Source organism: Bombina bombina, chromosome 1 (assembly GCF_027579735.1).
Source record: "Bombina bombina isolate aBomBom1 chromosome 1, aBomBom1.pri, whole genome shotgun sequence".
NCBI lineage: Eukaryota > Metazoa > Chordata > Amphibia > Anura > Bombinatoridae > Bombina > Bombina bombina.
The window spans coordinates 1,552,798,929-1,552,811,276 of record NC_069499.1 but is presented as its reverse complement, the minus strand read 5'-3'; the positions used below and the strand labels follow the sequence as shown (position 1 = coordinate 1,552,811,276).

Below are 12,348 nucleotides of genomic sequence, written 5' to 3'. Positions count from 1 at the left end.
GTATGATTGACTCTACAAATCACGAACAAAGTTACTCCTATATGAAATGCATTTGACCTCTGTTTGTCCATATTATTATTTAAATAAAGTTTGTTTGTTTTTCATGAATTTGAGCAGCCATTCTTTATGTCCCACTTGCAGCTTGATGCAAATTGTGATGGCAGATGTACAAGATAGGTAGAAGTCAAAAGCAGGCAGAAGAAAAGGGGTACCAAGAACATGAAGCTGGACCTTGGAAGCCAGAAATAGGCGACAACTAAAGGGACAGGAGTCAACTACAGGAAGCAAAAAACACAAGTGTAGGAAACAATGACTGCTGGAAGCTAGGAGCAGGTGACAGCTGTATATGACAGAAGGTAGCAGAAAACAGCTATACAAGCACAGGAAACTGGTATCTACAGCAGGGAGCAGGTGACATCTGTATATGACAGAAGGTAACAGAAAACAGGTAACAATCACAAGAAACTGGTAACTACAGCAGGGAGCAGGTGACATCTGTATATGACAGAAGGTAGCAGAAAACAGGTAACAAGCACAGGAAACTGGTATCTACAGCTGGGAGCAAGTGACAGCTGTATATGACAGAAGGTAGCAGAAAACAGGTAACAGGCATAGGAAACTGTTATCTACAGCTGGGAGCAAGTGACAGCTGTACATGACAGAAGGTAGCAGAAAACAGGTAAGAAGCACAGGAAACTGGTATCTACAGCTGGGAGCAAGTGACAGCTGTATATGATAGAAGGTAGCAGAAAACAGGTAACAAGCACAGGAAACTGGTATCTACAGCTGGGAGCAGGTGACAGCTGTATATGACAGAATGTAGCAGAAAACAGGTAACAAGCACAGGAAACTGGTATCTACAGCTGGGAGCAGGTGACAGCTGTATATGAAAGAAGGTAGCAGAAAACAGGTAACAAGCATAGGAAACTGAAAACAGGTAACAAGCACAGGAAACTGGTATCTACAGCTGGGAGCAGGTGACAGCTGTATATGACAGAAGGAAGCAGAACACAGGTAACAAGCACAGGAAACTGGTATCTACAGCTGGGAGCAGGTGGGAGCTGTATATGACAGAAGGTAGCAGAAAACAGGTAAAAAGTACAGGAAACTGGTATCTACAGCTGGGGGCAGGTGACAGCTGTATATGACAGAAGGTAGCAGAAAACAGGTAACAAGCACAGGAAACTGGTATCTACAGCTGGGGGCAGGTGACAGCTGTATATGACAGAAGGTAGCAGAAAACAGGTAACAAGCACAGGAAACTGGTATCTACAGCTGGGGGCAGGTGACAGCTGTATATGACAGAAGGTAGCAGAAAACAGGTAACAAGCACAGAAAACTGGTATCTACAGCTGGGAGCAGGTGACAGCTGTATATGACAGAAGGTAGCAGAAAACTGGTAACAAGCACAGGAAACTGGTATCTACAGCTGGGGGCAGGTGACAGCTGTATATGACAGAAGGTAGCAGAAAAAGGTAACAAGCACAGGAAACTGGTATCTACAGCTGGGAGCAGGTGACAGCTGTATATGACAGAAGGTAGCAGAAAACAGGTAACAAGCATAGGAAACTGGTATCTACAGCTGGGAGCAGGTGACAGCTGTATATGACAGAAGGTAGCAGAAAACAGGTAACACGCACAGGAAACTGGTATCTACAGCTGGGAGCAGGTGACAGCTGTATATGATAGAAGGTAGCAGAAAACAGGTAACAAGCACAGGAAACTGGTACCTATAGCTGGGAGCAAGTGACAGCTGTATATTACATAAGGTAGCAGAAAACAGGTAACGAGCACAGGAAACTGGTATCTACAGCTGGGAGCAGGTGACAACTGCATATGACATAAGGTAGCAGAAAACTGGTAACCAGAACAGGAAACTGGTACCTACGGCTGGGAGCAGGTGACACCTGTTTTCTGCTACCTTATGTCATATACATCTAACGAGCACAGGAAACTGGTAACTACAGCTGGGAGCAGGTGACATCTGTATATGACAGAAGGTAGCAGAAAAAGGTAACAAGCACAGGAAACTGGTATCTACAGCTGGGAGCAGGTGACAGCTGTATATGACAGAAGGTAGCAGAAAACAGGTAACAAGCACAGGAAACTGGTGTCTACAGATGAGAACAGGTGACATCTGTATATGACAGAAGGTAGCAGAAAACAGATAACGAGCACAGGAAACTGGTAACTACAGCAGGGAGTGGATGACAGCTGTATATGACAGAAAGGACAGGAGGTATCAGAAAACAGGTAACAAGCACAGGAAACTGGTATCTACAGCTGGGAGCGGATGACAGCTGTATATGACAGAAAGGACAGGAGGTATCAGAAAACAGGTAACAAGCACAGGAAACTGGTAAAGACTGTTGGGAGCTGGTAACCGCAGTGAAGGACAGAAGGTAGCAGGTAGAAAACAGGTAACAAGCACAGGAAACTGGTATCTACAGTTAGGAGCAAGTGACAGCTGTATATGATAGAAGGTAGCAGAAAACAGGTAACAAGCACAGGAAATTGGTACCTACAGCTGGGAGCAGGTGACAGCTGTATATGACAGAAGGTAGCAGAAAACAGGTAACAAGCACAGGAAACTGGTATCTACAGCTGGGAGCGGATGACAGCTGTATATGACATAAAGTACCAGAAAACAGGTAACACGCACAGGAAACTGATATCTACAGCTGGGAGCAGATGACAGCTGTATATGACAGAAGGTAGCAGAAATCAGGTAACATGCACAGGAAATTGGTATACCCAGGTGGGAGCAGGTGGGAGCTGTATATGACAGAATATAGCAGAAAACAGGTAACAATCACAGGAAACTGATATCTACAGCTGGGAGCAGGTGGCAGCTGTATATCATAGAAGGTAGCAGAAAACAGCTATACAAGCACAGGAAACTGGTATCTACAGCTGGGAGCAGGTGGGAGCTGTATATGACAGAAGGTAGCAGAAAACAGGTAACAAGCACAGGAAACTGGTATCTACAGCTAGGAGCAAGTGACAGCTGTATATGTAATAAGGTAGCAGAAAACTGGTAACGAGCACAGGAAACTGGTATCTACAGGTGGGAGCAGGTAACATCTGTATATGACAGAAGGTAGCAGAAAACAGGCAACGAGCACAGGAAACTAGTACTACAGCTGGGAGTGGATGACAGCTGTATATGACAGAAAGGACAGGAGGTATCAGAAAACAGGTAACAAACGCAGGAAACTAGTAAAGACTGCTGGGAGCTGGTAACCGCAGTGAAGGACAGAAGGTAGCAGGTAGAAAACAGGTATCTACAGTTAGGAGCAAGTGACAGATGTATATGATAGAAGGTAGCATAAAACAGGTAACGAGCACAGGAAACTGGTACCTACAGCTGGGAGCAGGTGACAGCCGTATATGACAGAAGGTAGCAGAAAACAGGTAACGAGCACAGGAAACTGGAATCTACAGCTGTTAGCGGATGACAGCTGTATATGACAGAAAGTACCAGAAAACAGGTAACACGCACAGGAAACTGGTATCTACAGCTGGCAGCAGATGACAGCTGTATATGACATAAGGTAGCAGAAAACAGGTAACACGCAGAGGAAATTGGTATTCCCAGGTGGGAGCTGTATATGACAGAATATAGCAGAAAACAGGTAACACGCACAGGAAACTGGTATCTACAGCTGGGAGCAGGTGACAGCTGTATATGATAGAAGGTAGCAGAAAACAGGTAACAAGCACAGGAAACTGGTACCTATAGCTGGGAGCAAGTGACAGCTGTATATGACAAAAGGTAGCAGAAAAGAGGTAACGAGCACAGGAAACTGGTATCTACAGCTGGGAGCGGATGACAACTGTATATGACAGAAGGTAGCATAAAACAGATAACGCACAGGAAACTGGTATCTACAGCTGGGAGCAGGTGACAGCTGTATATGACAGAATGTAGCAGAAAACAGGTAACGCGCACAGGAAACTGGTATCTGCAGCTGGGAGCAGGTAACAGCTGTATATGACAGAACATAGCAGAAAACATGTAACAAGCATAGGAAACTGGTATCTAAAGCTGGGAGCAGGTGACAGCTGTATATGAAAGAAGGTAGCAGAAAACAGGTAACAAGCATAGGAAACTGGTAAAGACTGCTGGAAGCTGAAAGCAGGTGACAGCTGTATATGACAGAAGGTACCAGAAAACAGGTAACAAGCATTGGAAACTGGTATCTACAGCTGGGAGCAAGTGACAGCTGTATATGACAAAAGGTAGCAGAAAAGAGGTAACGAGCACAGGAAACTGGTATCTACAGCTGGGAGCAAGTGACAGCTGTATATGACAAAAGGTAGCAGAAAAGATGTAACGAGCACAGGAAACTGGTATCTACAGCTGCGAGCAAGTGACAGTTGTATATGACAGAAGGTAGCAGAAAACAGGTAATGAGCACAGGAAACTGGTATCTACAGCTGGGAGCGGATGACAGCTGTCTATGACAGAAAGGAGAGGAGGTATCAAAAAACAGGTAACCAGCGCAGGAAACTGGTAAAGACTGCTGGGAGCTGGTAACCACAGTGCAGGACAGAAGGTAGAAGGTAGAAAACAGGTAACAAGCACAGGAAACTGGTATCTACAGTTGGGAGTAGGTGACAGCTGTATATAACAGAAGGTAGCAGAAAAGAGGTAATGAGCACAGGAAACTGGTACCTACAACTGGGAGCAGGTGATAGCTCTATATGACAGAAGGTTGCAGAGAACAGGTAACGAGCACAGGAAACTGGTAACTACAGCTGGGAGCGGATGACAACTGTATATGACAGAAGGTAGCAGAAAACAGGTAACGAGCACAGGAAACTGGTATCTACAGCTGGGAGCAGATAACAGCTGTATATGACAGAAGGTAGCAGAAAACAGGTAGCAAGCACAGGAAACTGGTATCTACAGCTGGGAGCAGATGACAGCTGTATATGACAGAAGGTAGCAGAAAACAGGTAACATGCACTGGAAATTGGTATTCCCAGGTGGGAACAGGTGAGAGCTGTATATGACAGAATATAGCAGAAAACAGGTAACAACACAGGAAACTGATATCTACAGCTGAGAGCAGGTGGCAGCTGTATATGACAAAAGGTAGCAGAAAACAGGTAACAAGCACAGGAAACTGGTATCTACAGCTGGGAGCAGGTAACAGCTGTATATGACAAAAGGTAGCAGAAAACAGGTAACAAGCACAGGAAACTGGTATCTACAGCTGGGAGCAGGTGACAGCTGTATATGATAGAAGGTAGCAGAAAACAGGTAACAAGCACAGGAAACTGGTATCTACAGCTGGGAGCAGGTGACAGCTGTATATGACAGAAGGTAGCAGAAAACAGGTAACAATCACAAGAAACTGGTAACTACAGCAGGGAGCAGGTGACAGCTGTATATGATAGAAGGAAGGTAGCAGAAAACAGGTAACAAGCATAGGAAACTGGTATCTATAGCTGGGAGCAGGTGTCAGCTGTATAGAATAGAAGGTAGCAGAAAACAGGTAACACGCACAGGAAACTGGTATCTACAGTTGGGAGCAGGTGACAGCTGTATATGACAGAAGGTAGCAGAAAAGAGATAACAAGCACAGGAAACTGGCACCTACAACTGGGAGCAGGTGATAGCTGTATATGACAGAACGTAGCAGAAAACAAATAACAAGCACAGGAAACTGGTATCTACAGCTAGGAGAAGGTGACAGTTGTATATGACAGAAGGTAGCAGAAAACAGGTAACACACACAGGAAACTGGTATCTACAGCTGGGAGCAGGTGACAGCTGTATATGACAGAAGGTAGCATAAAACAGATAACGCACAGGAAACTGGTATCTACAGCTGGGAGCAGGTGACAGCTGTATATGACAGAAGGTAGCAGAAAACAGGTAACGCGCACAGAAAACTGGTATCTGCAGCTGGAAGCAGGTAACAGCTGTATATGACAGAACGTAGCAGAAAACATGTAACAAGCATAGGAAACTGGTATCTAAAGCTGGGAGCAGGTGACAGCTGTATATGAAAGAAGGTAGCAGAAAACAGGTAACAAGCATAGGAAACTGGTAAAGACTGCTGGAAGCTGAAAGCAGGTGACAGCTGTATATGACAGAAGGTAGCAGAAAACAGGTATCAAGCATAGGAAAATGGTAAAGACTTTCTGAAGCTAAAGCAAGTGACAGCTGTATATGACAGAAGGTACCAGAAAACAGGTAACAAGCATAGGAAACTGGTATCTACAGCTGGGAGCAAGTGAAAGCTGTATATGACAAAAGGTAGCAGAAAAGAGGTAACGAGCACAGGAAACTGGTATCTACAGCTGGGAGCAAGTGACAGTTGTATATGACAGAAGGTAGCAGAAAACAGGTAATGAGCACAGGAAACTGGTATCTACAGCTGGGAGCGGATGACAGCTGTATATGACAGAAAGGAGAGGAGGTATCAAAAAACAGGTAACCAGCGCAGGAAACTGGTAAAGACTGCTGGGAGCTGGTAACCGCAGTGAAGGACAGAAGGTAGAAGGTAGAAAACAGGTAACAAGCACAGGAAACTGGTATCTACAGTTGGGAGTAGGTGACAGCTGTATATAACAGAAGGTAGCAGAAAAGAGGTAATGAGCACAGGAAACTGGTACCTACAACTGGGAGCAGGTGATAGCTGTATATGACAGAAGGTTGCAGAGAACAGGTAACGAGCACAGGAAACTGGTATCTACAGCTGGGAGCGGATGACAACTGTATATGACAGAAGGTAGCAGAAAACAGGTAACGAGCACAGGAAACTGGTATATACAGCTGGGGGCAAGTGACAGCTGTATATGACATAACGTAGCAGAAAACTGGTAACGAGCACAGGAAACTGGTATCTACAGCTAGGAGCAGGTGACAGCTGTATATGACAGAAATTACCAGAAAACAGGTAACACGCACAAGAAACTGGTATCTACAGCTGGGAGCAGATGACAGCTGTATATGACAGAAGTTAGCAGAAAACAGGTAACACGCACAGGAAATTGTAATTCCCAGGTGGGAGCATGTGACAGCTGTATCTGACAGAATATAGCAGAAAACAGGTAACAAGCACAGGAAACTGATATCTACAGCTGGGAGCAGATTAAAGCTGTATATGACAGAAGGTAGCAAAAACAGATAACAAGCACAGGAAACTGGTATCTACAGCTGGGAGCAGGTGGCAGCTGTATATGACAAAAGGTAGCAGAAAATGGGTAACAAGCACAGGAAACTGGTAACTACAGCTGGGAGCAGATGACAGCTGTATATGACATAAGGTAGCAGAAAACAGGTAACAATCACAAGAAACTGGTAACTACAGCAGGGAGCAGGTGACAGCTGTATTTGATAGAAGGTAGCAAAAAAACAGGTAACGAGCACAGGAAACTGGTATCTACAGCTGGGAGCGGATGACAGCTGTATATGACAGAACGCAGCAGAAAACAGATAACGAGTACAGGAAACTGGTAACTACAGCTGGGAGCGAGTGACAGCTGTATATAACAGAAGGTAGCAGAAAAGAGGTAACATGCACAGGAAACTGGTACCTACAACTGGGAGCAGGTGATAGCTGTATATGACAGAACGCAGCAGAAAACAGGTAATGAGCACAGGAAACTGGTATCTGCAGCTGGGAGCAAGTGACAGCTGTATATGACAGAAGGTAGCAGAAAACAGGTAACAAGCATAGGAAACTGGTATCTAAAGCTGGGAGCAGGTGTCAGCTGTATAGGATAGAATGTAGCAGAAAAGAGATAACGAGCACAGGAAACTGGCACCTACAACTGGGAGCAGGTGATAGCTGTATATGACAGAACATAGCAGAAAACAGATAACAAGCATAGGAAACTGGTAACTACAGCTGGGAGCAGGTGACAGCTGTATATGATAGAAGGTAGCAGAAAACAGGTAACAAGCACAGGAAACTGGTAACTACAGCTGGGAGCAGGTGACAGCTGTATATGACAGAAGGTAGCAGAAAACAGGTAACAAGCACAGGAAACTGGTATCTACAGCTGGGAGAAGGTGACAGCTGTATATGACAGAAGGTAGCAGAAAACAGGTAACAAGCACAGGAAACTGGTATCTACAGCTGGGAGAAGGTGACAGCTGTATATGACAGAAGGTAGCAGAAAACAGGTAACAAGCACAGAAAACAGGTATCTACAACTAGGAGCAGGTGACAGCTGTATATGACAGAAGGTAGCAGAAAACAGGTAACACACACAGCAAACTGGTATCTACAACTAGGAGAAGGTAACAGCTGTAAATGACAGAAGATAGCACAAAACAAGTAACACGCATGCACAGGAAAAGGAAATAAGCAACTACAGCTGGGAGCAGGTGACAGCTGTATATGACAGAATGTAGCAGAAAACAGGTAACACGCACAATAAACTGGTATCTACAGCTGGGAGCAGGTAACAGCTGTATATGAAAGAAGTCAGCAGAAAACAGGTATCAAGCATAGGAAACTGGTAAAGACTGCTGGAAGCTGAAAGCAGGTGACAGCTGTATATGACAGAAGGTAGCAGAAAACAGGTATCAAGCATAGGAAAATGGTAAAGACTTTCTGAAGCTAAAGCAAGTGACAGCTGTATATGACAGAAGGTACCAGAAAACAGGTAACAAGCATAGGAAACTGGTATCTACAGCTGGGAGCAAGTGACAGCTGTATATGACAAAAGGTAGGTACAAGCACAGGAAACTGGTATCTACAGCTGGGAGCAAGTGACAGCTGTATATGACAAAAGGTAGCAGAAAAGATGTAACGAGCATAGGAAACTGGTATCTACAGCTGGGAGCAAGTGACAGTTGTATATGACAGAAGGTAGCAGAAAACAGGTAATGAGCACAGGAAACTGGTATCTACAGCTGGGAGCGGATGACAACTGTATATGACAGAAGGTAGCAGAAAACAGGTAACAAACACAGGAAACTGGTATCTACAGCTGGGAGCGGATGACAGCTGTATATGACAGAAAGGAGAGGAGGTATCAAAAAACAGGTAACCAGCGCAGGAAACTGGTAAAGACTGCTGGGAGCTGGTAACCGCAGTGAAGGACAGAAGGTAGAAGGTAGAAAACAGGTAACAAGCACAGGAAACTGGTATCTACAGTTGGGAGTAGGTGACAGCTGTATATAACAGAAGGTAGCAGAAAAGAGGTAATGAGCACAGGAAACTGGTACCTACAACTGGGAGCAGGTGATAGCTGTATATGACAGAAGGTTGCAGAGAACAGGTAACGAGCACAGGAAACTGGTATCTACAGCTGGGAGCGGATGACAACTGTATATGACAGAAGGTAGCATAAAACAGATAACGCACAGGAAACTGGTATCTACAGCTGGGAGCGGATGACAACTGTATATGACAGAAGGTAGCAGAAAACAGGCAACGAGCACAGGAAACTGGTATATACAGCTAGGAGCAGGTGACAGCTGTATATGACAGAAATTACCAGAAAACAGGTAACACGCACAAGAAACTGGTATCTACAGCTGGGAGCAGATGACAGCTGTATATGACAGAAGTTAGCAGAAAACAGGTAACACGCACAGGAAATTGTAATTCCCAGGTGGGAGCATGTGACAGCTGTATCTGACAGAATATAGCAGAAAACAGGTAACAAGCACAGGAAACTGATATCTACAGCTGGGAGCAGGTTAAAGCTGTATATGACAGAAGGTAGCAAAAACAGATAACAAGCACAGGAAACTGGTATCTACAGCTGGGAGCAGGTGGCAGCTGTATATGACAAAAGGTAGCAGAAAATGGGTAACAAGCACAGGAAACTGGTAACTACAGCTGGGAGCAGATGACAGCTGTATATGACATAAGGTAGCAGAAAACAGGTAACAATCACAAGAAACTGGTAACTACAGCAGGGAGCAGGTGACAGCTGTATTTGATAGAAGGTAGCAAAAAAACAGGTAACGAGCACAGGAAACTGGTATCTACAGCTGGGAGCAGGTGGCAGCTGTATATGACAGAACGCAGCAGAAAACAGATAACGAGTACAGGAAACTGGTAACTACAGCTGGGAGCGAGTGACAGCTGTATATAACAGAAGGTAGCAGAAAAGAGGTAACGAGCACAGGAAACTGGTACCTACAACTGGGAGCAGGTGATAGCTGTATATGACAGAACGCAGCAGAAAACAGGTAATGAGCACAGGAAACTGGTATCTACAGCTGGGAGCAGGTGACAGCTGTATATGACAGAACATAGCAGAAAACATGTAACAAGCATAGGAAACTGGTAAAGACTGCTGGAAGCTGAAAGCAGGTGACAGCTGTATATGATAGAAGGTAGCAGAAAACAGGTATCAAGCATAGGAAACTGGTATCTACAGCTGGGAGCAAGTGACAGCTGTATATGACAGAAGGTAGCAGAAAACAGGTAACAGGCATAGAAAACTGGTATCTACAGCTGGGAGCAAGTGACAGCTGTATATGACAGAAGGTAGCAGAAAACAGGTAACAAGCATAGGAAACTGGTATCTACAGCTGGGAGCAAGTGACAACTGTATATGACAGAAGGTAGCAGAAAACAGGTAACAAGCATAGGAAACTGGTAAAGACTGCTGGAAGCTGAAAGCAGGTAACAGCTGTATATGATAGAAGGTAGCAGAAAAAAGGTAACAAGCACAGGACACTGGTATCTACAGCTGGGAGCTGCTACCTTCTGTCATATACAGCTGCCACCTGCTCCCAGCTGTAGATACCAGTTTCCTGTGCTTGTTACCTTTTTTCTGCTACCTTCTATCATATACAGCTGTCACTTGCTCCCAGCTGTAGATACCAGTTTTCTATGCCTGTTACCTGTTTTCTGCTACCTTCTGTCATATACAGCTGTCACTTGCTCCCAGCTGTAGATACCAGTTTCCTATGCTTGATACCTGTTTTCTGCTACCTTCTATCATATACAGCTATCACCTGCTTCCAGCTGCAGATACCAGTTTCCTGTGCTCGTTACCTTTTTTCTGCTACCTTCTATCATATACAGCTGTCACCTGCTTTCAGCTTCCAGCAGTCTTTGCCAGTTTCCTATGCTTGTTACCTGTTTTCTGCTACCTTCTATCATATACAGCTGTCACTTGCTCCCAGCTGTAGATACCAGTTTTCTATGCCTGTTACCTGTTTTCTGCTACCTTCTGTCATATACAGCTGTCACTTGCTCCCAGCTGTAGATACCAGTTTCCTATGCTTGATACCTGTTTTCTGCTACCTTCTGTCATATACAGCTGTCACCTGCTTTCAGCTTCCAGCAGTCTTTATCAGTTTTCTATGCCTGGTACTTGTTTTCTGCTACCTTCTGTCATATACAGCTGTCACTTGCTCCCAGCTGTAGATACCAGTTTCCTATGCTTGATACCTGTTTTCTGCTACCTTCTGTCATATACAGCTGTTACCTGCTCCCAGCTGTAGATACCAGTTTCCTATGCGTGTTACCTGTTTTCTGCTACCTTCTGTCATATACAGCTAACACGCATAGGAAACTGGTATCTACAGCTGGGAGCAGGTAACAGCTGTATATAACAGAAGGTAGCAGAAAACAGGTAACACGCACAGGAAAGTGGTATCTACAGCTGGGAGCAGGTGACAGCTATATGTGATAGAAGGTAGCAGAAAAAAGGTAACAAGCACAGGAAACTGGTATCTGCAGCTGGAAGCAGGTGATAGCTGTATATGACAGAACGTAGCAGAAAACATGTAACAAGCATAGGAAACTGGTATATACAGCTGGTTGCAAGTGACAGTTGTATATGACAGAAGGTAGCAGAAAACAGGTAACAAGCATAGGAAACTGGTATCAACAGCTGGTTGCAAGTGACAGTTGTATATGACAGATAGAGATGTCCCGAATAGTTCGCCGGTGAATAGTTCCCGGCGAACATAGCTTGTTCACGATCGCCGCGACGGGCAAACATATGCGATGTTCAGTCCGCCCCCTATTCGTCATCATTGAGTAAACTTTGACCCTGTACCTCACAGTCAGCAGACACATTCCAGCCAATCAGCAGCAGACCCTCCCTCCCAGACCCTCCCACCTCCTGGACAGCATCCATTTTAGATTCATTCGGAAGCTGCATTCTTAGTGAGAGGAGGGACAGTGTAGCTGCTGCTGATTTAATAGGGAAATAGATATCTAGGCTAGTGTATTCAGTGTCCACTACAGTCCTGAAGGACTCATCTGATCTCTGCTGTAAGGACAGCACCCCAAAAAGCCCTTTTTAGGGCTAGAACATCAGTCTGCTTTTTTTTTCCCCTGTGTAATCTAATTGCAGTTGCCTGCCTGCCTGCCAGCGTGTGTGTCAGACTCACAGCGTATACTGTGC

The 12,348-nt window shown here is 44.8% G+C and overlaps 1 protein-coding gene across 1 annotated transcript in view; it reads right to left on the bottom strand.

Annotated features, from left to right (window-relative positions):
- The window catches only part of TRIM47 (tripartite motif containing 47), an 81,168-nt gene that overhangs the window by 27,886 nt on the left and 40,934 nt on the right, over positions 1 to 12,348 (bottom strand).